The 25,127-nt window shown below is 50.1% G+C and overlaps 2 protein-coding genes and 1 long non-coding RNA gene across 8 annotated transcripts in view; 2 read left to right on the top strand and 1 right to left on the bottom strand.

Moving 5' to 3' along the window:
• PTPRN2 (protein tyrosine phosphatase receptor type N2) overlaps positions 1 to 25,127 on the top strand; it is a 987,645-nt gene that overhangs the window by 111,451 nt on the left and 851,067 nt on the right. The gene's annotated exons all lie outside the window — the stretch shown is intronic.
• Positions 1 to 25,127, bottom strand: part of LOC134736933 (uncharacterized) — a 147,344-nt gene that overhangs the window by 118,586 nt on the left and 3,631 nt on the right. The gene's annotated exons all lie outside the window — the stretch shown is intronic.
• On the top strand, positions 15,562 to 21,934 carry LOC134736937 (uncharacterized). Its single transcript, XR_010121439.1, has 2 exons — positions 15,562 to 19,374; positions 21,136 to 21,934. It is a non-coding gene; the product is annotated as an uncharacterized lncRNA (long non-coding RNA).

The raw sequence follows: 25,127 nt of genomic DNA, 5'->3' as shown, positions 1-25,127 counted from the left end.
GTGGGGCCAGAACCATGGCGGGGCCGGAAGCATGACTGGAGTCAGCTGGGCCACCTTTCCTGGCTGTCCCATGTCTTCTCTCTGCCCTGACAGTGGACTCAGCAGACAGAATGGGCAGCAGACACGCACCCAGCCTGAGAGGAGCCCGGGGGCCGGGGCGCCCACCCACTGGCCGAGTCTTCTTGGTTGCTTTTCAATTCAGAAATCAGAGAAATGATTTGTAGAGAGTTTTCCTTTTATTCATTTAGCTTGAAATCAATTTTGTTAGTAAGGTGTTTTTTTTTTGAGACGGAGTCTCGCTCTGTCCCCTAGGCTGGAGTGCAGTGGCGCAATCTCGGCTTGCCACAACTTCTGACTCCCTGGTTCAAGCGATTCTCCTGCCTCAGCCTCCCTAGTAGCTGAGATTACAGGCACCTGCCACCACACCCAGCTAATTTTTGTATTTTTAGTAGAGATGGGGTTTTACCATGTTGGCCAGGTTGGTCTCGATCTCCTGACCTTGTGATCCACCCGTGTCGGCCTCCCAAAGTGCTGGGATTACAGGTGTGAACCACTGCACCCAGCCATTAGTAGGGTTTAAACTTGTCCTCAGAATTAGAAGAAATCCCAGAGACTGGAGACCAGCAGTGCTGTGTGTGGGTGAGACCCTGTTGAAGATCCCTTGGTAAGTGCGGTGGGCGTGGTCCATAGGAGGGGAGGCGGGAGGGGAGCTGGCTCCGGAGAGGCCGGCTTTGCCTCCAAAGAAGAGCCCCACCCTCTTGTGCTGGCCTCTCATACTGGCCTTTTACTGTTGTCCTTCAGAGGGGAGGAAGCTTTGCTCAGCTTCTCACCAACTAAAAGAGAACTGTGAGGTTGGACAGGAGTGCAATTTATGAAAAAAAACAAAAAAAAAAACAAAAAAAAACACCTTTGATTTTTCTTGAAATAAAACTGATCTTCAGAAAGTGCTTGATGAGAAGGAGGGAGAAAACCACACTTGTCTGGCACACAGAGGGCTCTGGAGTCCTAGCAGCCTGCCCCCGGCTCCCCAGACCTCCAGGCACCCAAAGCCTCCTCTGGCCCTGTCCGTATCTGGCCTGGCCATGCAGGAGGCAGGTCAGCCAAAGTGAGGTTCCAGTTTTTTTGGTGAAGGGATTAAATATAGCACAAGATTAGTGAATGCATTTAAATAGCAGTTGCCCAAGGCCACGGTTGAAATGAGCACTTGACAAGACCGATGAGCACTGAGGCTTTAAAAGTCTCCTGGGCCCCCTTGCAGCAGAGACCATGAAGGGAGGGCAATGCTTCCTGGCACCCTGCAGGTCCTAACAGCCCCTCCCTGCAGCAGCAATGTCTCTAGCTGCCTGGGAAGCCTCCTGTGGACCAAGCAGACCACCCCCTGGTCTTCTCTGCTCACCCACCAACATACATTCCCACCTGCTCCTTAAAATTCCATGTGATCTGGCCAGGTGAGGTGGCTCACACCTGTAATCCCAACACTTTGGGAGGAGGCCAAGGCAGGGTGGATCACTTGAGGTCAGGAGTTGGAGACCAGCTGGCCAACATGGTGAAACCCCGTCTCCACTAAAAATATAAAAATACAAAATTAGTCGGGCATGGTGGTGCATGCACGTAATCCCAGCTACTTGGGAGGTTGAGGCAGGAGAATCGCTTGAACTTCAGAGGCAGAGGTTGCAGTGAGCTGAGATCTCACCATCGCACTCCAGCCTGGGTGACAGAGCGAGACCTCATCTAAAAACAAAAAATCCATGTGATCTATAAAATCCCACGGAAACACACACCTAAGGTCACGTATTTCACTGTAACATGAGCGGGAAGTTGTACTGAGCCTGTTCTCCACATCGGTGAATGCTCTGACCCCCTCTTGCCTCACCTCCTACTATATACATTTGTTCCTTTTTAATTTTTTGAAGACTGGTCAAGTGCAGGAGTGAGGAGGGGGAAAGGGTACAACAAAGAGCTAGATTGGGAACTGACTGTGAGCAGTCGGTCGGGGTGACGCAACGCTACCTTCCGGCCAGCACCCTTCGCTCCTGTTGTTGCTGAGTCGTGCTCCGTCGAGGGACACACCACATCTTGCTTGTACCCACACAAGTTGTTCCCAGCATTTGGCTGCTGTGAGCATCCTGCGTGAACCTTTTCAGGAGCTGAGCTCTTAGAGAAGAGGGCAGAGCTGTGTTGAGCACCCACCGGGAGAAGCTCCATCAAATCCAGGGTACTTGAGATTCTGGAAAGATGCAGAAATGTAAAAAATAAAAACAAGCAACAAGCAGTTTATCCCACAAGTCAGTAGGAAAATGTATTGTTGTCTTTCTAACAGTCAAATCCTATTGGTCAGCCTTAGTTTTTCTGCAAAACAGAATAAATTTTATGTTGTTTTACCCCAGTTGTTGAAATAAAATGTTATAACCATATTTGCTTATAAACTATGTCCAAATGAGATTCTTTTATTTCTACTTGATGATTTTCCGCCATGTCAGGCCCTGTTATGACGGCAGCCTGTTATGATGCACTAGGACAGATCCCAGCTCCCAATTCTTTTATGATGCACTAGGACAAATCCCAGCTCCTAATTCTTTTATGATGCAGTAGGACAAATCCCAGCTCCCAATTCTCTTATGATGCACTAGGACAGATCCCAGCTCCTAATTCTTTTATGATGCACTAGGACAGATCCCAGCTCCTTTATGGCGACAGCCCGTTATGATGCACTAGGAGAAATCCCAGCTCCTGTTATGGCGACAGCCTGTTATGATGCAATAGGACAAATCCCAGCTCCCAATTCTTCGCATTTTTTTTCTTTTTTTGCTGGGTTTTCTCTCTCACTTGCTGGGGCACGAACAGATGCTCTTTGGTGTTTTTAATGATTGAGGAGCGTCTTGCTGTTGTCGATCTTACTTGTTTTCCAGGAACAGAAACGCTCTCGAGCGAGTGCTCAGTGGGGCTGGGCAAGCTCCTGACCACAGGAAGATGACTCAACAATTGGGATTTTGCTTCTTCTTTCTTTAAAAAGAAGCAAAAGAACTAGACCCACACTATACACATTTTTTTGGGTCTGTTCGTTGTGGACTAGTGGTGTTGTTGTTGTTGAGACAGGGGTGATGGTCTCCCTCTGTCACCCGGGCTGGAGCACAATGGCGCTATCTTGGCTCACGACAACCTCCCCCTCCCGGGGTTCAAACGATTCTGCTCCCTCAGCTTCCTGAGTAGCTGGGATTACAAGTGCCTGCCACCACCACTGGCTAATTTTTGTATTTTAGTAGAGACAGGGTTTCACCATGTTGGCCAGGCTGGTCTCAAACTCCTGACCTCAAATGATCCACCTGCCTTGGCCTCCCTAAGTGCTGGGATTACAGGCGTGAGCCACTGTGCACAGCCAAAAACAGTGTTTTCCTTTCCTCAGTCTGAAAGCCTGACACTGTTGATCCACCAGGAGTGTGCATGGGTGTGCATAGTGTTGGTCCACCGGGAGTGTGCCTGGGTGTGCATACTGTTGGTCCACCGGGAGTGTGCATGGGTGTGCATACTGTTGATCCACCGGGAGTGTGCATGGGTGTGCATACTGTTGATCCACCAGGAGTGTGCATGGGTGTGCATACTGTTGATCCACTGGGAGTGTGCATGGGTGTGCATACTGTTGATCCACCGGGAGTGTGCCTGGGTGTGCATACTGTTGATCCACCGGGAGTGTGCATGGGTGTGCATAGTGTTGATCCACTGGGAGTGTGTGTGGGTGTGCATACTGTTGATCCACCAGGAGTGTGCATGGGTGTGCATAGTGTTGATCCACTGGGAGTGTGCCTGGGTGTGCATACTGTTGATCCACCGGGAGTGTGCATGGGTGTGCATAGTGTTGATCCACTGGGAGTGTGTGTGGGTGTGCATACTGTTGATCCACCAGGAGTGTGCATGGGTGTGCATAGTGTTGATCCACTGGGAGTGTGCATGGGTGTGCATACTGTTGATCCACCAGGAGTGTGTGTGTGGGTGGTGGGTGTGCATGCCTGTATGCACAATAGAGTCTCGATCTTTGTGGGACAAACATAGGGGACTGGGCATCAGTCAGGAAGCTCGGGCTTGTCTTGCCCTGCCACCACCCTGCACATTCCCCTCTATTCGAGCCACAGCTCTCTGCGCATTGGATTTCTTACATGCAAAACAAGGGGGTCAGCCATGCCAGTGGGGAGTAACACCTGGAAACACCTGGAAGCTTTGAAAAATACTGATGCCCAGGCATAACCTGGCACCAGTGAATCAGAATGTCGGCCGAGGGTGGCGAGGGATGGGGTGGGGTCGGGACCCAGGCTTTGCTGTCCTTTCTCTTTCTCTGAAGCTTCCTGAGGTGACTGTAATGTGCTGTCAGAGTTGAGGAGCTCTCGGCAAGATGATCCTGATGAAACCCTCCCACCCTAAAACGCCAGCTGTGCTTTGTGTAACAAAGCCAAAGGTGCGGTGAGGGAATTCAGTTTCCTCATTATTACTTCTATGGCTTGTTAGCAAAAACATAATTAGCATGAAAGATATTTCTCTGTGGACATGCAAATCAATGCAAATGACGAATTTGCCATTTAAGAATTTGCAAATTGCAATGCAAAATTGTCTTAGGTAAATAACCCTAGTCTAATTGAGTGACAATATTCTGTGTTTTGTTATTAAGACTATTAACTGAAGACATAGGAAGACTGTAAAAATGCCACAATTTTTGCTTATACATGCAGTGTGAGTTATAATTTACGGGAGATTTTATACACATTGTTTCACTTGAGCCCCACAATTCCAGTTGCATCCTAGACTAGCTACTGGTAAAGTAGCACAGGGTAAATGGGTGGCGATGAAAGCAAGAATGTGAACAGCTTGCTACAATGTAACAAACGCAACAGCAATAGCAACAGCAACAGCAACAGGGCCTGCCCCGGGGGCTCCCAGGTCTTTGGTAGCAGAATTACCGAAGTTTTGGCCAGTGACTTAAAGACATGCCGTGTAAAGGGATGAGATGGGAACAGAACAAAGAGCCCAGAAATAAACCTGACCATATATGGTCAACTAGGTGTGAAGAAGACTCTGGGGAAAGAGCTGTCTCTTTAAATGGTGTTGGGGAAACTGGACATCCATACTCAGAAGAATGAAATGGGACCTTATCTTACACCGTTCTCAAAAATCTGCCCAAAATTGGTTAAAGACCCAAACACAAGATCTGAAACTAAAACTCCTAGAAGAAAACATACAGGAAGAGCTCCTTGACATTGGTCTCAGCAAGAAGTTTTGGACAAGACCCAAAAACACAGGCAACAAAATCAAAATAAATGAGTGGGACTATATCAAACTGAAAAGCTGCTGTGCAGTAAAGGAAACCATCAAAATGAAAGGCAGCCTACAGGGCGGGAGAAAATGTTGAAAAACCGTAAATCTGTAAGGTGTTAATATCTAAAATATATAAGGAACTCAATAGCAAAACAAACAAACAACAAACAACCCAAATGCCAACCCCCCACCGCCAAACCCTCCAATTTTAAAAAGGGCAAAGGACCTGAATAGAACATTTTTCCAAAGAAGATGTATAGATGGCTGACAGGTATGGGTAAGGTGCTGAGCATCACTAATCATTGGAAGTGCACATCAGAGCCCCAATGACTTATCTTCTCACACCTGTGAGAATGGCTTTTATCAAAAAGACAGAAGATAGCAAGTGTTGGCAAATGTGTAGAGAAAAGGGACACTTGGACGCTTTGTTTGTTTTGAGACAGAGTCTCGCTCTGTCATACAGTGGCACGATCTCAGCTCACTGCAACCTCTGCCTCCTGGGTTCAAGTGATTCTCCTGCCTCAGCCTCCCGAGTAGCTGGGATTACAGACATGTGCCACCACGCCTGGCTAATTTTTGTATTTTTAGTAGAGACGGGGTTTCACCGTGTTGGCCAGGCTGGTCTTGAACTCCTGACCTCAAGTGATCCACCCGCCTCAGCCTCCCAAAGTGCTGGGATTTCAGGTGTGAGCCACTGCACCTGGCCAACTTGCACACTGTTTATGGAAACAGTGTGTAGGTTCCTCAAGAAATTAAAAACAGTGCTACCATCAATGCCTCTTTTGGTTACAGACCCAGAAGAAATTAAATGGGCAGAAGAGGTATCTGCACCCCCATGCTCATTGCAGCACTGTTCACCAGGACGTGGAGACAGCACAGGTGTTTCTGATGGATGAATGGATAGAGCAATTGTGGTATACATACACAATGGATACTATTCAGCCTTAAAAAAGGAGATCCTGTCATTTTCAAAACATGGATGAACCTGGAGGACATGATGTTGTAAATAGTGTGAAGTAAGTGAAATAAGCCAGGCACAGAAAGGCAGATACTGTACGATCTCACTCATATGTAGAATCTTAAAAACAAGTTGACTACATAGAAACAGAGAGTGGAAAGCTGGTTATGGTTTGGGGGGTGGGAGTGGCGAGGAATGAGAAGATGTGGGTGAGAGGGTAGGAAGCTGCAGTTTGGTGGGAGGAGTGAGCCTAGGGGCCTAATGCACAGCGTGAGGACTGTATGTAGTAACAACATTGGATTATTTACTGATAATTTGCCCAGAGGGTGCCTCTAGGAGATGTTGGAGGCAGAGGTGTTAACTCTTGACCACAGTGGCACCTCAGTGTGCATGTATGTATCCAACATCATGTTGCATGCCTCAAAAGTACATCCAAAAATTTCACAAAATGATGAGTTGGATTTTGTTATCTGCTTTAAGGATGTCCATTTTATTACTGCATGGATGCGTCACGCAACAGGAAGCAGGGTGTGTGAGGCGTGAGGCAGGGATCTGGGTTCAAGGCCTGAAAGTATGTAAAGCTACTCAGTGCATGTGACTGCAGGTCCCCAGCAAAGTAGCTCAGCCCACATGACTGCACCTGTAACTGCTGGCTTTCTGGGTTCTAGGCTTACGTGATCAGAGACCAGGTTTGTTTTTGCCCAGCCCAAGTCCAGCACACATGTGGCAGGTAGCTGGCTCTTCCCAAGCATCCACTGGAGGCCCTTGGATCAATGCATTCAGGGCAGTGTCTTGGGAAGGATATAAACTGTGCAGTGGTTAAACAGCTGGTACCTTGGACTGTGAGAGCTGAGCCTTCCAGTGCTTCCAAGTACTGACTCTTTCTAAGCCTCAGTTTGCTTGTCTCTAAAGTAAGCATAGCAATAATACCTTCTTTGTAGTAAGATTTAATGTGATACTGCAAATAAAATATTTAGTACAGTATCTACTAAAGATTAGATGGCATAGATTAGATGCTCAGGAATGTTAGTGAAAACAGTTATCATAATGAAAAATGCCCTCATGAGCTTCTGTCTACTGCAGGGATAAAGTGTAAATAAATGATGTGTACAGGAGATGCAGTAAGGGAATAAAGGGTGTCATATGAATGAAGAACCAAGAAAGCATTTTAAGAATTCAAAGGGCTCACGGGGTGGGAAAGAAGAAACATCCAGTGAGAGAATCGAGACAGTCTCTGGGGGAGGAATCATGATGGATCTTGATAGGACTGGATTTGAAGGCTGGAGAGACACCAGAGTGTCACTGCGCACAAACTCTGCAAGATGGACACTCTTAGTGTCTCCACATACGAGGCCCAGGAGAGGAGGCCCAGGGTGGTTTAGGACATGTCCACAGCCACACAGCTGATTGGTGCTGGAATCTGGACTTGTATCTCAGCAGCTTAGCTCCAGTCTGCGATAGGAACACCATAGCCTCTTTAACTAGCTGTGTTATCCTAAGAAAATTACTTAGCCTTTCTGAACTTCAACTCTCTTATCTCTAAAAGAGAGATAATACATTGATCTGAAGGTCAACGATAATGAGCATAAGGGTGTAGCACAGAATCTGGCACCAGTGATATTTACTCAATGGCATGGCAATGATGGCGATGGTAAGGATGATGATGGTGATGATGAAGTGATTACTTACTAAATGGCATGGCAATGATGGCGGTGGTAAGGATGATGACGGTGATGATGAAATGATTATTTACTAAATGGTGTGGCAATGATGGCGATGATAAGGATGATGAAGGTGATGATGAAGTGATGATGGCAATAGTGGTGATGATGACAATGTTGGTGATGATAGTGATGAAGGTGATGATGACAGCAATGATGGTGGTGGTGATGATGGTGAAGGTGATGATCAAGTGATGACAATGGCAATGGTGGTGATGATGATAATGATGATGACAATGATTATGGTGTGATTATAATGGTGATGAAAGCAATAATGAAGGTGATGATAATGGTGATGATGATGTTGAGGATGGTGATGACAATGATGTTGTGATGACTGATGATGGTGATGATGATGATGGTCTTGATAATGACAATGATGGTGATGACAATGATGATGGTGATGGTGATAATGACAACAATGATGATGAAGATGACAATGAGGATGGTGATGACAATGATGGTGATGATGGTGGTGGTGGTAATGATGGTGATGATAATGACAACATGATGGTGATGACAATGATGGTGATGGTGATGATGATGAAGGTGATGATGAAGTGATAATGGCAATGGTGGTGATGATGATGATGACAATGATTATGGTGTGATTATGATGGTGATAAAAGTGATAATCAAGGTGATGATGGTAATGATGGTGAGGATGGTGATGACAATGATGATATGATGACAATGATTGTGATGATGATGGTGGTGATGGTAATGGTAATGATAATGGTGATGATGATGATAATAACATGGTGATGACAATGATGATTATGATGGTGAAGGTGATGATGAAGTGATGATAATGGCAATGGTGGTGATGACAATGATGATGATGATAATGATTATGGTGTGATTATGATGGTGATGAAAGCAATAATGAAGGTAATGATAATGATGGTGATGATGATGGTGAAGATAGTGATGATATGGTGATGACGGTGATGATGATGATGGTGTTGATGATAACAATGATGGTGATGACAATGATGGCGATGGTAATAATGACAACAATGATGATGACAGTAAGGATGGTGATGACAATGATGGTGATGATGATGGTGGTGATGGTAATGGTAATGATGATGGTGATTATAATGGTAATGATAATGACAACATGATGGTGATGACAATGATGGTGACGATGATGGTGGTGATGGTAATGGTAATGATGATGGTGATTATAATGGTAATGATAATGACAACATGATGGTGATGATGATGATGGTGATGATGATGGTGGTGATGGTAATGGTAATGATGATGGTGATTATAATGGTAATGATAATGACAACATGATGGTGATGACGATGATGGTGACGATGATGGTGGTGGTGATGATGACAATGATGGTCGTGATGGTAATGATAATGATGATGAGATGCTGATGGTGATGGTGATGATAGTAATGATGACAATGGTGACAATGGCGATGATTTGGGGTGGGGGACAGAAATGAGAAAAGATGAAGTTAGGGGATGTTGGGCTCATCTGCCCTTTTGGCCCTCCGGTTCTGTACTTGCATATTGAGGGGCTTGGTCTACCTCGTGTTGCCCAAATGACTAGAACCACGTAGGAAGCTTATAAAAGTACACAGATCCGGATCCTATACCAGACTGACCAAGTCAGCATCTCCCATCTGGGGCTTTGGGGTTTATGGTTTTAGTACAGTTGACTGTAATATGCAGCTAGGCTGGGGAAACATGAAACTAATGATCTTTTAAGACTCAAGCTCCAATAGCTTGTGGTTCTGAGTTCAAATCATCACTGCTAAAATGAGCACAAGGGAATAGAACCAGTTATTCGTGCTGAATAAAATAAATGTAACCCCCAAGTTGTTGCACTGCTATTTGAAATAATTTATGTTATTGATTTTCTTCAATAAAACTGAGCTGTGTGTGGTTTTGCCTGAAGGGGTCTGTGTCCCAGCCTTCAACTCATCCTCCGTTTTCCTGGATCCCCACATAATCGTAGGCAGCTCAGCTTGTAGTTTTGCAGCCTGTGAGCTGGACATCCTTCCTGTGTTTGAAAATGAACCTGTCATCAGCACAGGTTTTACATGAGTAACACAGGGCCCGAGGCAGCTATATGACACGTCTCAGGGTGGAAGGAGAGGAGAGGAATTCATTGAGGAGCCACTCCTTTTTGTCTTAGTTGTAAGACAGTAAATGACTTGTCATCCTCAGGAATGCTAACAGGCAGGTGTTCCCTCTTTCTCTACCACCATTTTCACAGCCGAGACAGGACCAGGCACCCCTTAATTTTCACATATCGTCTCTAGGACTCTGTGTGTTTTCTGTCAAATGCAAGTGCGGTATCACATCATGTGAGAGCAGAAGGTGTGACAGAGGCCGGGGTGTGGTATAGACGATGCCAACACACCGGACAAATGCCAGATAGTAGAAGCCACGGGGTGTGGTATAGATGACGCCAACACACTGGACAAATACCAGATAGTAGAAGCCACAGGGGCCTCTGGTGCATGGCATCTGAGGGTCTTTATGGGTCTGCTGGGAGGGAGGTGGTTAGGAGCATCAGCCCACTGTATGAGGGTCTGCACTACCTTTGAGAAGTGATATCCTGGGATAAACAAGCTCACCCAAACTCCTCCAGAAAGAGCTCAACAATTTATTTTTATTTGGAGATATAGGGCGAGTGTTGGGATCAAAGCTTGGGGCAAGGTGGTCCCAGAGGGGGGCCCTGGTGTGTGGACCTAGAAAGCCGAGCAGCACAGGGTGTGGGCGGGTCACGTGTGAGGAAGCACAGAGGGTCCGAAAGCATGGAAGGAGAAGTACGAACTAAAGCACCCACGCTATTCTTTCCAAGAAGGGGAGGCGTTCACTCAAGCGCCGGGTCCTGCAGCAAGGCAGGGATTCTCTGCCATGAGGTGAGTATGGGTTGTTTCCTTGGAAGTCACAAATAAGCCAGTATCTTTAGACTCAGTAACTCAGACTGTAGGAACCCACCCTAAAGACGTGTTTTTAAAATGTGGGTGAAAAATAATTGAAAGCACGTTTGTTACAGCTTTATGTATAATGTTGAAAAACTTTAAAACAACCCACATGACCAAGCGTAGCAGGGAGCAGTCCAGTCAGCCTCTACAGCGGGTGGCCAAGAGGCTCTTTCCATGGTTCTGGGAAATGCTCGCGTGTAGTACCCAGTGGGAGCGGCAGGAGATAGCCCCCAGGCTGCAGAATGAATTCGAGTGCTTTGGAAAAAGTACGTAATTATGCTTTGGAAAACACTGGAAGAAAATGCACCTACAATGTTTTTTTTTTCACCATTTTCTGTATGCTTCAGTTTTTATGCTGTAAGATTTTATTGCTCATAGAACCAAGAAAAAAATGACCAAAGACTGGGAATTTGGAAATGTGAGGTTCCTTTATGCTTCTTGACCAGGTCACTTCTGATCTTAAGTGAAGCCACATGACCGTTGGGCAGAATCCTCCATAGTAGAAAGGAAGAGCTATTATTTCTCTGCAGTGTGTCTTGGGTTTGAGGATGTTGTAGTTTGTGCGATGATGGTCTGCATCTCTAGAAGATTTTTCCTAACCAACTTTATGTGGATCAGCTGACTTTTCAGCTAGCTGCCAGCGTGCACACATTTCTCTCTGTAATGTCTTCTATTTTGAGGTACTCTGTGCTTTACTGGAACTACTATCTGTTCTTGTATATTTCTAGGCAGGCTTTGCCAGCCGAAGGTGGGTGGAACATTTCTTGCATCAACATCAGAATAAGCTCGATCAGGAACGATGGTTGGGGAAGGGAGCTGGGGCCGTGGCTTGACTTTCCCATGGGACTGTGCAGGACAGAGCAGGTGAATTCTCAGCAGATGGCACTGCTTATGCTTGGTGATTGTGAGCTTTCATTTCCGGACAGCTGGATGACCCTCCTGTGCTCACGGCTCACAGCCCCCGTAGCAGGAACATGTAGATAGAGTCCCATCCTGGAGCTGGATGACCCTCCTGTGCTCACGGCTCACAGCCCCCATAGCAGGAACATGTAGATAGAGTCCCATCCTGGAGCTGGATGACCCTCCTGTGCTCACGGCTCACAGCCCCCATAGCAGGAACATGTAGATAGAGTCCCATCCTGCAGCTGGATGACCCTCCTGTGCTCACGGCTCACAGCCCCCGTAGCAGGAACATGTAGATAGAGTCCCATCCTGCAGCTGGATGACCCTCCTGTGCTCACGGCACACAGACCCTGTAGCAGGAACTTGTAGATAGAGTCCCATCCTACAGCTGGATGACCCTCCTGTGCTCACGGCTCACAGCCCCCGTAGCAGGAACATGTAGATAGGGTCCCATCCTGGAGCCTGTGGATGTTGCCATGCTCCTGAGGTCTCAGTTGCCTCTTGGTGGTTCTATGATGGAGAAACGGCAGGGCCCAGCACCATGATGTGGGCAGCCACAGTGGCTAGACAGTGGCCACTGGACATTTAGCGAGATCCTGTGACACACAGGCTGTGGCCTTTCTCAGAGTCATGTGTGTGTGGCCCTCAGCATGGTGGGAGAAAGAGAAGCTATGACATTTGGACTGAGGCGTGGGTGAGTTTGCGGCTCAGTATAGAGTAATAGGCAGGGGTGGTGCAGAGCCGACATCCTTTCGGAGGCCCCTGGATCCCGTTTGTCCCAGGCAGCGGGGGCTCTGGATTCTCTTCTGGGTGCTGTGGTGCAGCATGCCTGTGTGCTTGTGCAACTGTGTGCACTTGGGGCAACAGCCTTAAGCCTTGGTGTCTTCCTCTGGACAGTGGAGACATCAGCACGCATGGTCCCAAAGTCCTCGTGGCCCCATTTGTGCAGCAAGTCCAGCCCAGGGCAGCCTCACCAAGGCCCCGGTGTCACCCTGTGATGGCCACAGGCCCCTGTCCTCTCTCTCCTGTGCCCCCACAGACGTTGCCGACTCCTGCCTCACCTGTCTTCCCCGCATGTGTCCTTTGCCAATGCTCCCTGCAGTTTCCCTCGCGTTGCCTGTGCTGCGTGGAGGGCGCACCTGTGAACATCACACAGTCCTCAGGGGGCCCTGGGATCAAAGGTGTGTCCACAGTTAGTGTGCTGAGGTCTCACTCTGTGCTGCGCTGTGTGGAGGGCACATCTCTGAACATCACGCCGTCCTCAGGGGGCCCTGGGATAAGGGTGTGTCCACTGTTAGTGTGCTGAGGTCTCACTCTGTGCTGGTTGCTGGGACTAGAGGGGGAAATGAGGCAGAGTCTCTGCTCTTAGGTGGCGTGGAGCCCGCCCAGCCTGGTGTTATGGGGGTGCCGGCTTCACAGTAGGATTTGGATTTGAATCCCAAATCTACCCAGTAAATAACTGTGCAACCTTCAGCTCTCTGAGGTGTGCAGTGGGGGCGATCATGGTTCTGGCTTTGCAGGGCTGTCGGGAGACCACGTGAGAGGGTGATGCTTGGTGTCAGGGCTCCGGTGGTCGACTTTGTGGGACATCATGGGGCTGTTGGGTGGGGGCGTGGTTTTGCATTTTGCTGACTATTAGAGCTTTTAAAAACCAGGGGAGCTTTAAAAGATGCCGGTGGTCAGGCCACACCTCTTGACAAATCAGAATTCAGGGGATGAGGCCAGCGTCAATATTTCTAAGACATGGCAGCTTTTCCCCCATGCGGCCATGGTAAGCGTTGGGAGCTGAGGGCCGAGCTTCTCAGCATGTGTGAGCATGTCCTGGACGTCCTGATGGACTGCAGATCACTTGCCCAGCCCAGTTTCTGGTGCACTTGTCTGAGCATCATCCTTTGAAAACCACCAGATGTCAGGGGAAATAATGTTTGCTGTGGTGTCTGGGGCAGGAAAGGAGGAAGCAGAGCACAGGCCAAGCTCAGAGGATGGGGGGTTTTGCTGGAAGGGTATTTAATAAGGTTTGCTTTATTTCGTATTGAGGGATGCATAATGGAACCCTGGGCAGTGCAGAGCTGTGAAGTGCCCGGGAGACACCAAATTGACTTTTCCTTAAAGCTTTCACCTCAGTTTTCAACCACGTCTTCACACTCCCAATTTCTAAAACTCCCAGGAGACCTGGAAACTTCCAAATGGATGAAAATTCAGTCAGAGGTGTGAAGTTTTGACCCTACTGAGAACATTCAGGGTGTGAATAATGAACTTGGAAGGAATTTTGATTGTGGTTTTGCTGTGATTCCCCACAGGCCAGGCTCGCTCTGGAGTGGGGAGGTTTGTTGCTAACGCCCCTCACTGTGTGCTGTCTGGGGCCGTGCATCTGCCGTGGTCCTGCAGGCCGAGGTAGCACCTTTGCTTTCAGGGCTAGTGGCTTCTGCTTATCAAGGCCAGGGTAGACATGTGCCCACTGCAAGTGTCCAGAGACATTGCGCCTGAGATGCTGAGGAGCCCCGGGAGGGACACGGTTTCTTCTCATCGGGGATTCTGGGGATGTTCTGTTGGAGTTAGGAGGAATGCAGAGCATGGATACTGTGCAAACAGATAAGGACGCTTTCAGGAAATAAGCATCAGAAAAGGGGTCAGAAGACTCAGCCTGGATTCTTGGTGGCTCATCGGATTCATAGCAAATCACAAACACTGAATCCACCCTGCGTGTGCCATTGCTATGTAGACGTATGGACCCTGCTTGGATATTGATTCAAACAAATTAAGTACAAGATGACTTATTTTTTTAATTAATGGAATTTAGCACTGACTGGATATTAGAACATTATTAAGGAGCAGTTGCTGTTAAATAATTTTGCTGGTGTGATACTGGGTTTGTGATGATATTTTTTAAAGCCCTCATGTGGGCTGACTTGTGGTGATCCTGGTGCTGTGGGAGACGGAGGTGGGGGAATCGCTTGAGCCCAGGAGGTGGAGGCTGCAGTGAGTCATGATTGTGTTACTGCTCTCCAGCCTGGGCAAGAGTAAGACCCTGTCTCCCCTAAATAAAATAAAATGAAATAAGTCCTCATTTGCTAGAGATACACAGAATATGGTGTAGTAGATTTTCTCTAATTGACTCCACCCTCAACCCTGGAAAACAGGGAGGCGTGACAGGGGAGACGGATGGAGTGAAACATGAGCCTCTGCAGAGCGATTGGGGGCCGTGGCTGATGGCGTCTGTGCCGTTATCTTCTCTGCAGAGCAATGGGGGGCTGTGGCCAATGGTGTCCGTGCCATTGTCTTCTCTGCAGAGCGATGGGTGGCCATGGCTGATGGCGTCCATGCCGTTACCTTCTCTGCAGAGCAATGGGTGGCCATGGCTGATGGCGTTCATGCGGTTGTCTTCTCTGCAGAGCGATGGGGGACCGTGGCCGATGGCATCCGTGCAGTTACCTTCTCTGCACAGCGATGGGGGGCCATGGCCGATGGCGTCCATGCCGTTACCTTCTCTGCACAGCGATGGGTGGCCATGGCTGATGGCGTCCATGCCGTTACCTTCTCTGCAGAGCGATGGGGGGCCATGGCCGATGGCGTCCATGCCGTTACCTTCTCTGCACAGTGATGGGGGACCATGGCCAATGGCATCCGTGCCGTTACCTTCTCTGCAGAGCGATGGGGGGCCATGGCCGATGGCGTCCGTGCCGTTACCTTCTCTGCAGAGCGATGGGGGGCCATGGCCGATGGCGTCCATGCCGTTACCTTCTCTGCACAGCGATGGGGGACCATGGCCAATGGCATCCGTGCCGTTATCTTCTCTGCAGCGCGATGGGGGACCATGGCCGATGGTGTCCGTGCCGTTGTCTTCTCTGCAGAGTGATGGGTGGCCATGGCTGATGGCGTCTGTGCCGTTATCTTCTCTGCTTTTGTGTATGTTTGAACATTTCTATAATAAAAACTTAAGTGAAAAGCTTACTGTGCTGGCTACCTGGAGGCGTGGTGTTTTTGTTCATTTTGTTTTTAGAATTGGGGTGGGAAGTAGTGGGATTGGGGGTCCATGGGGGCCATTTCTTGGGTTTTCCCGAAGTGGGTTCTGTGCTTGGCATCATGAAGCAAGTGGAGCATGTGTTTGCTCCATGCCTGTGGGCTGCATGGAGGCAGCCTGACGAACACATTTTGAGGTGCCCCCGGGAGGTCGCTGAGGCCGTGTATGTCTGTTCCATGCAGCAGCTGTCATCTCTGTTTTTGAACACATTGACGGTGTGTAGTCTGCTTGGGGGGACGTTTGAGGTCAACAGAGTGGCCAGAAGAGGCTCCCTCGTTATTGCAACGATCCACACTCCACTCTGCTGTCATTGAACGTACCCGCAAGCCTGCACCCTCTTCATCTCTTCTTTGTCTGTAGCAACCGTCCCCAATCCTGACATCGGTGATTGTGTGCATTGTGTCTTGTCTGTCCCCACCTAGAATGTGAGTTTCATAGGAGGAGCCTTATCTGCTTTGCTAAGTTTCTAAGTGTCTCCATCGATTCCCTGCACATGGTCAGTGCACAACAGATGTCAGTTGAATGCTTAGTACTTAGGAGACAAGAGGCTTTCAATTTTCCTCAGTTAATTTGTATGAAAGTAATGCATATATATGGTTCATTTAAAAGCCGAGAAATATAGGGCTTAAAATAAGAAGCAACAGATCCTGCCCCTCCTTCCTGAGCTCACCCCCCACACCCAGGGGCAACAGTAGCCTCTCCCACGTTGAGGTCCTGCGGCAGCTGCCCCTTTTCCGTGTGGTTCCACCCTATCTCATCAGAAGTTGACTCAGTCCTTCTCTGTACAGTAGCCTCTCCCGCATTGAGGTCCCGCCTTGGCTGCCACTTCTCCATCGGCTTCTACCCTGTCTCATCAGGAACGGACTCAGTCCTCCTCTGTGTAGCCCCTGTGGTGCCCCCTGTGCTGTAGGGTGAGGACTCTCCTCTTTCAATTCCCCTACGTCCAGGCTGTGTTAGCCAACCCTGTGGTACTCCCTGCGCTGTACGGTGAGGACGCTCCTCTTTCAATTCCCCTACGTCCAGGCTGTGTTAGCCAACATTTTGTTTTCCCACTGTCAAGTTAAAAGCATCATGCCCGGCCCTGCAGCTGCAGTGATGGGCGGATCCTCGGGGTGCTGCCTGTGTTGCAGCTGTGCCAGCGTTGATTGCAGATGAGCCGAGTGGGGCCCTCTGTGCCCCTGAGCCACTGGGCAACAGAGTAAGACTGTGTCTTACTCTGGAAGAGAAGGCTCTTTGTGCAGTTCTAAGAGATGCTCCTGCTTCATCCTGCAACAGCCACCCCAAATCTGCCACTTCTAACTGTGGTGTTGGGACTTTCTCTTCTTGCATAGTTTTTCCTTGTGTTTCCCAAAGGTTCTGGTCACTTCCTTTCCTTTGTGTCTCCCTCCTCATCCCCTCCTGACCTCACTCACTCCACCTGTCTTATCGAACCCCCCAAGCCCAGAGGTGTCCACTGGAATCCTGGCTCTCCAGCCCAAGGTCACCTTGAGATGCCACAGTCTGTGAGTGGCAGGGGAAATCTGTGGGGTGGCAGGAGGCTGCCCGGGACAAGGTTGCAGGGGCAGGCACATGGTGTGCTCAGAGCTCCTGGGTGAACCAGGGAGAATGAGGAAGGCCTTGAGGAGCCTGGCGAAGGTGAACCTGGTAGGTCCATGGTCTCCACTGGGAGATGGGGAGGACCCACTGGGCAGGGGAGACAGTGCTTCTGGATGGGAAGGTTTAATTCTGTAAATATATGAATTCTCTCTGAATAAACCTATACATGTAAGTTATCACAACACAATATTAACAATTTTTTTTGAAATTAAGCAAACTAGCTTTAAAGTCCAGGTTCAGACGCAAACATGAGACTAAACAGAAAAGTTATGAAAAAGAGAAGTTGTGTGTGGGGCGTTGAGTCTTGCACACTCAGTGCTTTGCAGTGATGGGACATTTAAGCCAGAGTGGGGAACAGACGGGCAGATTGAAGGGAAAGAATAGAAAGTCTAGAAATAGACCCAAATGCGTATGGGTATTTGGTATATGATAATGATGACATTTTAAATCAGTGGGGAAAAGATGTATTATTCAGTAATGATTTGGGGACAACTGGCCAGACATTTGGAAAATATATAGCTGCGTCCCTCCCAAACTCCTTACCCCAAAATAAAATCCAGATGGTGCAGAGACTTAAAAATATAATGGAATTTTACAAGTACTGGAAGAAAACGTGGGGGAATTTTTAATAATTTTGAGAGGGAATTAATTTTTTTAAGGAATACAGCCCAATATCTAAGGAAATTAAAATTCACATAACTTTAACTCACCAGCCTGACTCCTGGGAAGTTACGTGATGGATGTTCAGGCTGGGTGTAAAGAACCAAACGCGCAATGATTATGTGAAACATTATTATAGGAAAAAACCGCGAGCATTCTAAACACCCTTCAAGTTGTTGTTCATCTTCAAGACAGAGTTAGGTAGATGGGCTGACACAGAAGGACCTCAAGACATTTTGAAATAAAAAAGGAAGATGAGAACAGCTGGAATCCATGTTAGAAGAAGATGAACCTGGACCGAATTTCTTTCAGAGACACCAACTCCTGTGCTCATGGGTGTGAAAGGCAAGACTATAAAGGTTTTCAACTGAGAATATAATGTTTCATGACTTTAGGGTGGAGAAGAAGGTTTTGAGACAGGACACAAAGAGTGCTAATCGTAAAGGAAATTATTGATAATTTCAACTGTATTAAAATCAAGAATAACTCTTAGTAAAAAAGACACCATAAAGAGAATTAATTAAAAGACAAGCCACAGAATGGGAGACAATATTTTCAACACAGGTAAACGACATGTAACCGACAAAGATCTCACGTTCAAAACAGAGAGGACCCTGACAAATCACTGAGAACAAGGCAATGAAGGGAACCTTTGCAAAACATTTAAGAAGTTCTAAGGAGAAAATTCAAATGACTGAGAAATATGTAAAATGGTCTTCAACCTAATTATTAAATTGGAGCGATGAAGACGGAAGTCGTATGAGATTCAGCAGCTCCCCTACTAGATGGGCAAAAACCGGAAGCACCAGCTCCAGGTGCAGCTGCGATGTGGGGCTGGGAGTTCCTGGAAGCACCTGGCTGTGATACGCAACCTCTGAGCTCCTCGGGGGCTTGGACAGCAGGTGGGCAGGTGTGCTGGAATGCGGAGAGGTGTGTTTGTTGCAGCTGAGGTTTCGCTCCTTGCCCTCCACGCAGCAGAAGCACGCGTAGGCCTGGTCAGGGAGACGTGCAAGGAAGTGTGTAGGTGGCATTGTTTACAGTCTCCCCAGGCTGGACGCGACCCACATGCACTTTGGTGGTAGAGGAGAGGAAGGTTATTGGAACAATAAATGGAACAATGGAATTTAGCCATGACGGGGCGACTCGGATCATCTCACAGACATGAAGCTGCGTGAAAGAAGGAAGCTGTGAAAGATGACAGGCCCTGTGAATCTGGTGCAGAGGCAGGCACGGCCGTGAGGACAGCTTCCATCAGGTCGGTGGTTGCTCCCCATGAAGGTGCAGCAGGGGTGGGGGTTCCGGCTGCTGGCAGGACTATTTCTTGAGTGCTGTTTGGATGAATATTCACTTAATATTGTTTGCTATACGATGCGTTTTTGTGCTCATTTCTCTGTTATATCTGTGAGGTTCAAAAAAGCAAGAATGAATCTCAGTTGTGTTTCACCAGTGTGTGTGTATGTGTCCTTGTGTGTGGGAAGACGTTCTCTGCGGCAGCTGTTATGGACTGTGTCTCACTGAACTCAGTGTGTAGAAGGCCGAACCCCCAGGGGAGGGTGCTGGGAGGAGAGGCCTTTGGGCGGTGATTGGGTTAGGTCACCCGTGAGGGTGGGGCTCCCGAGATGGGATAGGTGGCCTTTGGGAGGTGATTGGGTTAGGTCACCCGTGAGGGTGGGGCTCCCGTGATGGGATAGGTGGCCTTTGGGAGGTGATTGGGTTAGGTCACCCGTGAGGGTGGGGCTCCCGCGATGGGATAGGTGGCCTTTGGGCGGTGATTGGGTTAGATCACCTGTGAGGGTGGGGCTCCTGCGATGGGATAGGTGGCCTTTGGGAGGTGATTGGGTTAGGTCACCCGTGAGGGTGGGGCTCCCGCGATGGGATAGGTGGCCTTTGGGAGGTGATTGGGTTAGGTCACCCGTGAGGGTGGGGCTCCCGCGATGGGATAGGTGGCCTTTGGGAGGTGATTGGGTTAGATGGGGTCTTGAGGGCAGGGCTCACGTGAACAGACCAGTGCTCTTCTAAGAGGAGGAAGAGTCCTCTCTCCTCCATGTAAGGATGCAGTGAGAAGCCAGGCAGAGGCCATCGCCAGAGCTGACCATGCTGGCACCCCCATCCCAGACTTCCAGCCTCCAGACCGTGAGGACGTTTCCTTGTGAGTCACCCAGTCTGTGGCATCGCAGCGTCCTCACCAGGTTCATCTGTGCTGCGGCCACCTTGGATTCGTCTGTAGTACAGCAATGTTTTGTGTTGAGCTTTGCCTTTGCTTAACTTTGAAAACCAAATATTTTAGGAAGAAAAGGAGGTTTAGTGTTCCTGTTTGCCAGTAAAATCACAAGGGATTATGCGATTGTGAATGAACTAAGGGTCACCAGTGCAGGGGCTGCGGGAAACTGATGTGTGACATGCTCTCCACTCATCCTGGCTCCATTACCACGCTGAAGTGGCATCCATGAGTTTGGAAATCATTAAGGCAAAGAAGTAAGGGCTGAACTGCTCCAAACGTTCGTGACTATGAATTAAGCCTCACATGTTCACTTCTGCCTGTTGATGTTTGGTCTCAGCCCGCACTGTGTGTCTTGCTTCTGCCTGTTGGTGTTTGTTTGGACTCGGGCTGTGCTGTGTGTCTTGCTATTGTGGGAACCTGTGCATCGTCCTATCTTGGTGACTCCTGAGCCAAGGTTGACACTCCACTCTTTGAGCAAACTGAACTATAGCACGATTATGTCTGCTGCTGCTCTGGGAGGGCCCTGTGGGATGGCCACCCTCACCTGCCCTTGGACCAGCCCTCACTTCCTCTGGAAGGTTCCTGAGCTTGAGTTGTGGGATTGACATGCACCTGGAATGGTTGGTTTTGGTGTCTGTCATTGGAGACACCATCCCTACCCCACGCATGACCTGGGAGAAAACAGACTTTGATGTTTGATTGTTTTCTGTGTTCATTGGGAGGGAAGAGACGTCAGGATTACTTTTCCTCTGGTGTGAAAGTCCCTGGACCCTAAACACACCCTGTTGTCCACAGGTGGTGCCGAGTCCCACAAAGGAACCTGGAATCCAGCTGAGTGGGCACGTGCTGCCCGTCACGGCCCTTCATGTCCTGAACATCTGTTGAGAGGAGGCGGGGGTGTCACCTTAATTCCATCTTGGACACCACAGTGACACAAAGTGCAAAGTGCTGTGCCCCTCATCCCCACAGATATGTGGTGTCCCACTGGTCTCCTAACCACCCAACGCCGTTGCTCCTGACCATTGGAAATGCTGGTGGGGCTGGAGCACCTGGACAGTCCAGTCTCGTTCTGGTGGCTGGACTGGAGTAGGGTTGCCTTGAAGCCGTCTTAGGCTGGAAATGCCCCCAGCAGCAGCGCCAGGGGAACTCTCACTGGGTGCCCTGGGAGCCCCGGGGAACACTTGTCAGTTCAGCTCTGACCTCAAGGTGGGACTGCCCCATGCCCGTGGCCCGGGAGTGGGGGCTGCAGGAGGAGCCCCTCATGCTGAGGCCCTCCCTCTGAGGGGCTCCCCTGGGGGCCTCAAATTCAGCATCAGGCGCCAGTGAAGACTCAGCTCCTCTGGAGGGGACCCCCCCCGCCCCACCCTCCTGCACTGCAGCGCTGCCCAGGCCTGGGTCTGCGGAGACTTCTGTTTGCCTCTGGCCTGATGACAGCAGCGTAGAAACCAGCCTCCCTCCTCCTCCCCAGATCTCTTCTCTTTTTGGGGGGTTTTCATGCTAACCTACTGTTTTCTCTAAGAAGCAATACATGGCTATTATGAAACATTTAGAAAATGTATAATAAATAATAAAATAATGTTACCGTTCTGATTTATATCCTTTCAAGTCCACTTCTCTCTCTGTTCTAAGGACGATTCTCAGACACCCAGCCTGCTTCTGTGTCTGGGCCACTCTGCTGGGGGCGTGTTGTTGCCAACCTGGCCTGTGGCCTTCCCTGTGAGATTCATCCTGGGAGTGGTCCCAGAAAGCAGCCCTGGTGGTGGAGTGGCTGGAGTGGGGCACTCCGTGCTGGCCTTGGCTTCACCCTCAGCAGTGAGGCCCTCTTGCTGCCCTCCTGAGTCGGCACCTGGCCTGGCCCAGCATCCTCGGGCTGACGATGATGCCGGGCTGAGGGCCTGTGTCCTGCTGGCATTTGCCCTGTGCCGTGTGGCCGGGTAGCATGGCCAGGAGCTGGGGTGGGGCAAGACTGTAGCTCGTCATTTCCAACCCTCCGAGGCCCCTTTGTGGATGGCAGCAGGGGCTTCAGCGCTGCCCCCGCTCTCGGCTCTGCTGGTGCTCGTGCCCCGGCACCTGTGCAGACAGGCCAGCTCCCTGGCTACGGGGCAGCCTTCGTCTTCACTGCTCGCTTGGCTAACAGCTTGATGCAGCCCACCACTGGCCCAGGCCTTGGAGGGATGTTTGCTTTCCAGGGGCCTGGCAGGACGCAAGGCAGGCCGGGTACCCGTGCAGGTGGCTTTGTTCCCTGGAAAGGTGGGGAAGAGGTTTCTGGCAGTGGGAGCAAGCTGGGCGGGTCGGCCTCATCCGGCTGCATGGGCAGCATCTGTGTGGCTGAGCCACGGGGCTCTCTGGGGCCCTGCTGCTTCTGGGCTGCCCAGCTGGGCAGGTGGTGCCGCCCTGGCCTTGGTCCGTCAGGGCCTAATTATGGAGACGGGTCTTGTGCTCTATAGTAGTTATTAGCTGCCTTCCTCTTTTTTTGATGCCAAAGAATTCCATTTGGGGAATTTATACAGCCAATTAGGTATTTAGCTCAAGGCAATTAATAGCTGGAATGCAAGCATTAGCTAAAACCTAAATTGGAATTCATACATCCACGCTTTTGCTTAACGGTGGAGGCTGCAGGGAGGCACTGAGTGTTGTCTGGGGAGCTAGGAGAGACCAGCCGGGCCCAGAGAGGAACTCCAGATTGGCTGTGGATTCATGGCGCTGTCCTTGCTTGGGAAGGAATGTTTCAGTGTTTCGGGGCAAAATTTTAAAATCTGTTTGACAATCAGAGGCCATCCTGGTCCTGCCTGGAGCTGCTGTCGGCCTGCCCCACCTGGTGTCCTAGCTGTGTCCTTACTGGGCATGTAGGTCACCGCCTTCGTCTCTTTCAAAGCCACCCATGGGCTTCTGGTCATATTGGGATGACCCTCGAAAGTGACGGAAGCCGTGAGGCCATGAGAACAGGAGCTGTGAGGCTGCAGGCTGGCCCTGTCTTCAGTCCACAGAAGCCAGATTTGAGGTGGGTTCCAGATGTCATGGGTGCCCTGGACAGGTGGCCGTGTGACAGCCCAGCTTGCCTGATGGTGGACAGAGGCCGGGGCTGCCGTGGGGTTGGGCTTCTCCCCAGACAGGGAGCAGTGGAGAATTCTCACCAAAAATCCAAATAGATGAAACCAAACAACAAAACTTACTGCTTTTCTCATCAACCGGTGATCTCTGAGGAAATTAGACCAGGAACCACCGGATTTTCAGGCTGCTCCATGTGTCCATGGCAGCCCAGGCAGGGTCCAGGTGGGGTCTGCCCACCAGGGGTGGCTATGGCTCGGGTGGTCTCTGTGTGTCCACGGCAGCCCAGGCAGAGTCCGGGTGGGGTCTGCCGGCCGGGGGCAGCTGTGGCTCGGGTGGGGCTCCAGCGCTCATGGCGGACTCCATCGTGAGTGGGCCCAGCATGGTCTGACCACAGCAACACCTCGTACTGGCTTGGGAATTTCCACATTAAAATATAGTTGAAAGTATTCAATTTAATGTAAAATTAAAATGTACCTTTTTCTTACCTATAACTAATAGATCGGGGGTAATTTTTCTTGGTCTCTCTTGCATTCAGGCACACATCCACCCCATAAACAGTCCCTCAACCTCTTAAGTGGTTTGCAAGGACAGACCGTGCCTGGGAAGACCTGGGGCGAGCTGGGAATCTGGACTCCGGGAGACTGTGTGGTGGTGGGCTGGGTGGGGCAGGAGCCTGGGGTGCTGGGGCGCCAGGGTTTACCTGCCCACACTGAGTGTCCTGGGTTCTCACGTGTCCTGAGTTCTCACATGGGGTGGCCCGAGGGCTGACCCGGGCACCGGGGTTTACCTTCTCACATGGGGTGGTCCGAGGGCTGACCTGGGCACTGGGGTTTACCTTCTCACATGGGGTGGCCCGAGGGCTGACCCGGGCACCGGGGTTTACCTTCTCACATGGGGTGGTCCGAGGGCTGACCTGGGCACCGGGGTTTACCTTCTCACATGGGGTGGTCCGAGGGCTGACCTGGAGGCTTCCGAGCGCTGACATGATCTTGCCAGTGCTCACTGATGATGCGTCTGCTGCCCTGTGGCTCATGGGAACAGGAAGAGGTGGGAGCGGGAGCCATCTGGGGCAGAGGAGGGACAGGCTGACTTGGAACAGAGTGGCCTCTCAGGGTCTCCTGGCCCCACCAGGGAGCACAGACCCCAAGATGCGGCAGGAAGCTGTTCCCCCGATGAGCAGCGGGCGGCCGTCTGCATTCAGCCGTGCACCTTTGCCTACCCATTGTTGGAGGACGGCCCCGTTATGGACTGGGGCAGAGGCGTGGGGTGGATGGAGATTAGGGCCAGATGAACCTGAAGGCCCTCCAGAGCCTCTGACCTGTTCCCGAGAGGCCGTGTGGTCACTGGTCTGGCTCAGGCTCTGCCAAGGACCCTCCTTCGGGTTTTTGGTGCCTGCACTCAGGGACTGCGCCACCTGCAGAGGAGGCTGCTGTGCAGTGAAGAGTGTGGTGGAAGCTCCTTGCCTGGGTTGCAGACGAGGGGATTTAATTAGGGGAAGGGCTCCAGGGTGAGGACAGTCAGGGCAGAGGTGAGCAGGTGGGGACACTTGGCTCTTCTTTTGGTGGTGAGAACAAGCTCAGGGCTAAGCCAGCCACACAAGGCTTCAGGCTGTGCAGATGAGGAAGGGCTGGCCAGCCTCGGGGACAGGGCAGTGGGGCTGAGGGGCTGTGTCCTAGGGCCTGCCCCCTCTGGAGACAAAGCCCTGACACTGTGGGATGCCTGGGAGAAGGCTCTTG

The sequence above is a fragment of the Symphalangus syndactylus genome, chromosome 6 (assembly GCF_028878055.3).
Source record: "Symphalangus syndactylus isolate Jambi chromosome 6, NHGRI_mSymSyn1-v2.1_pri, whole genome shotgun sequence".
Lineage (NCBI taxonomy): Eukaryota > Metazoa > Chordata > Mammalia > Primates > Hylobatidae > Symphalangus > Symphalangus syndactylus.
The sequence above is the reverse complement of the archived record's forward strand: the minus strand, read 5'-3'. Positions and strand labels throughout refer to the sequence as shown.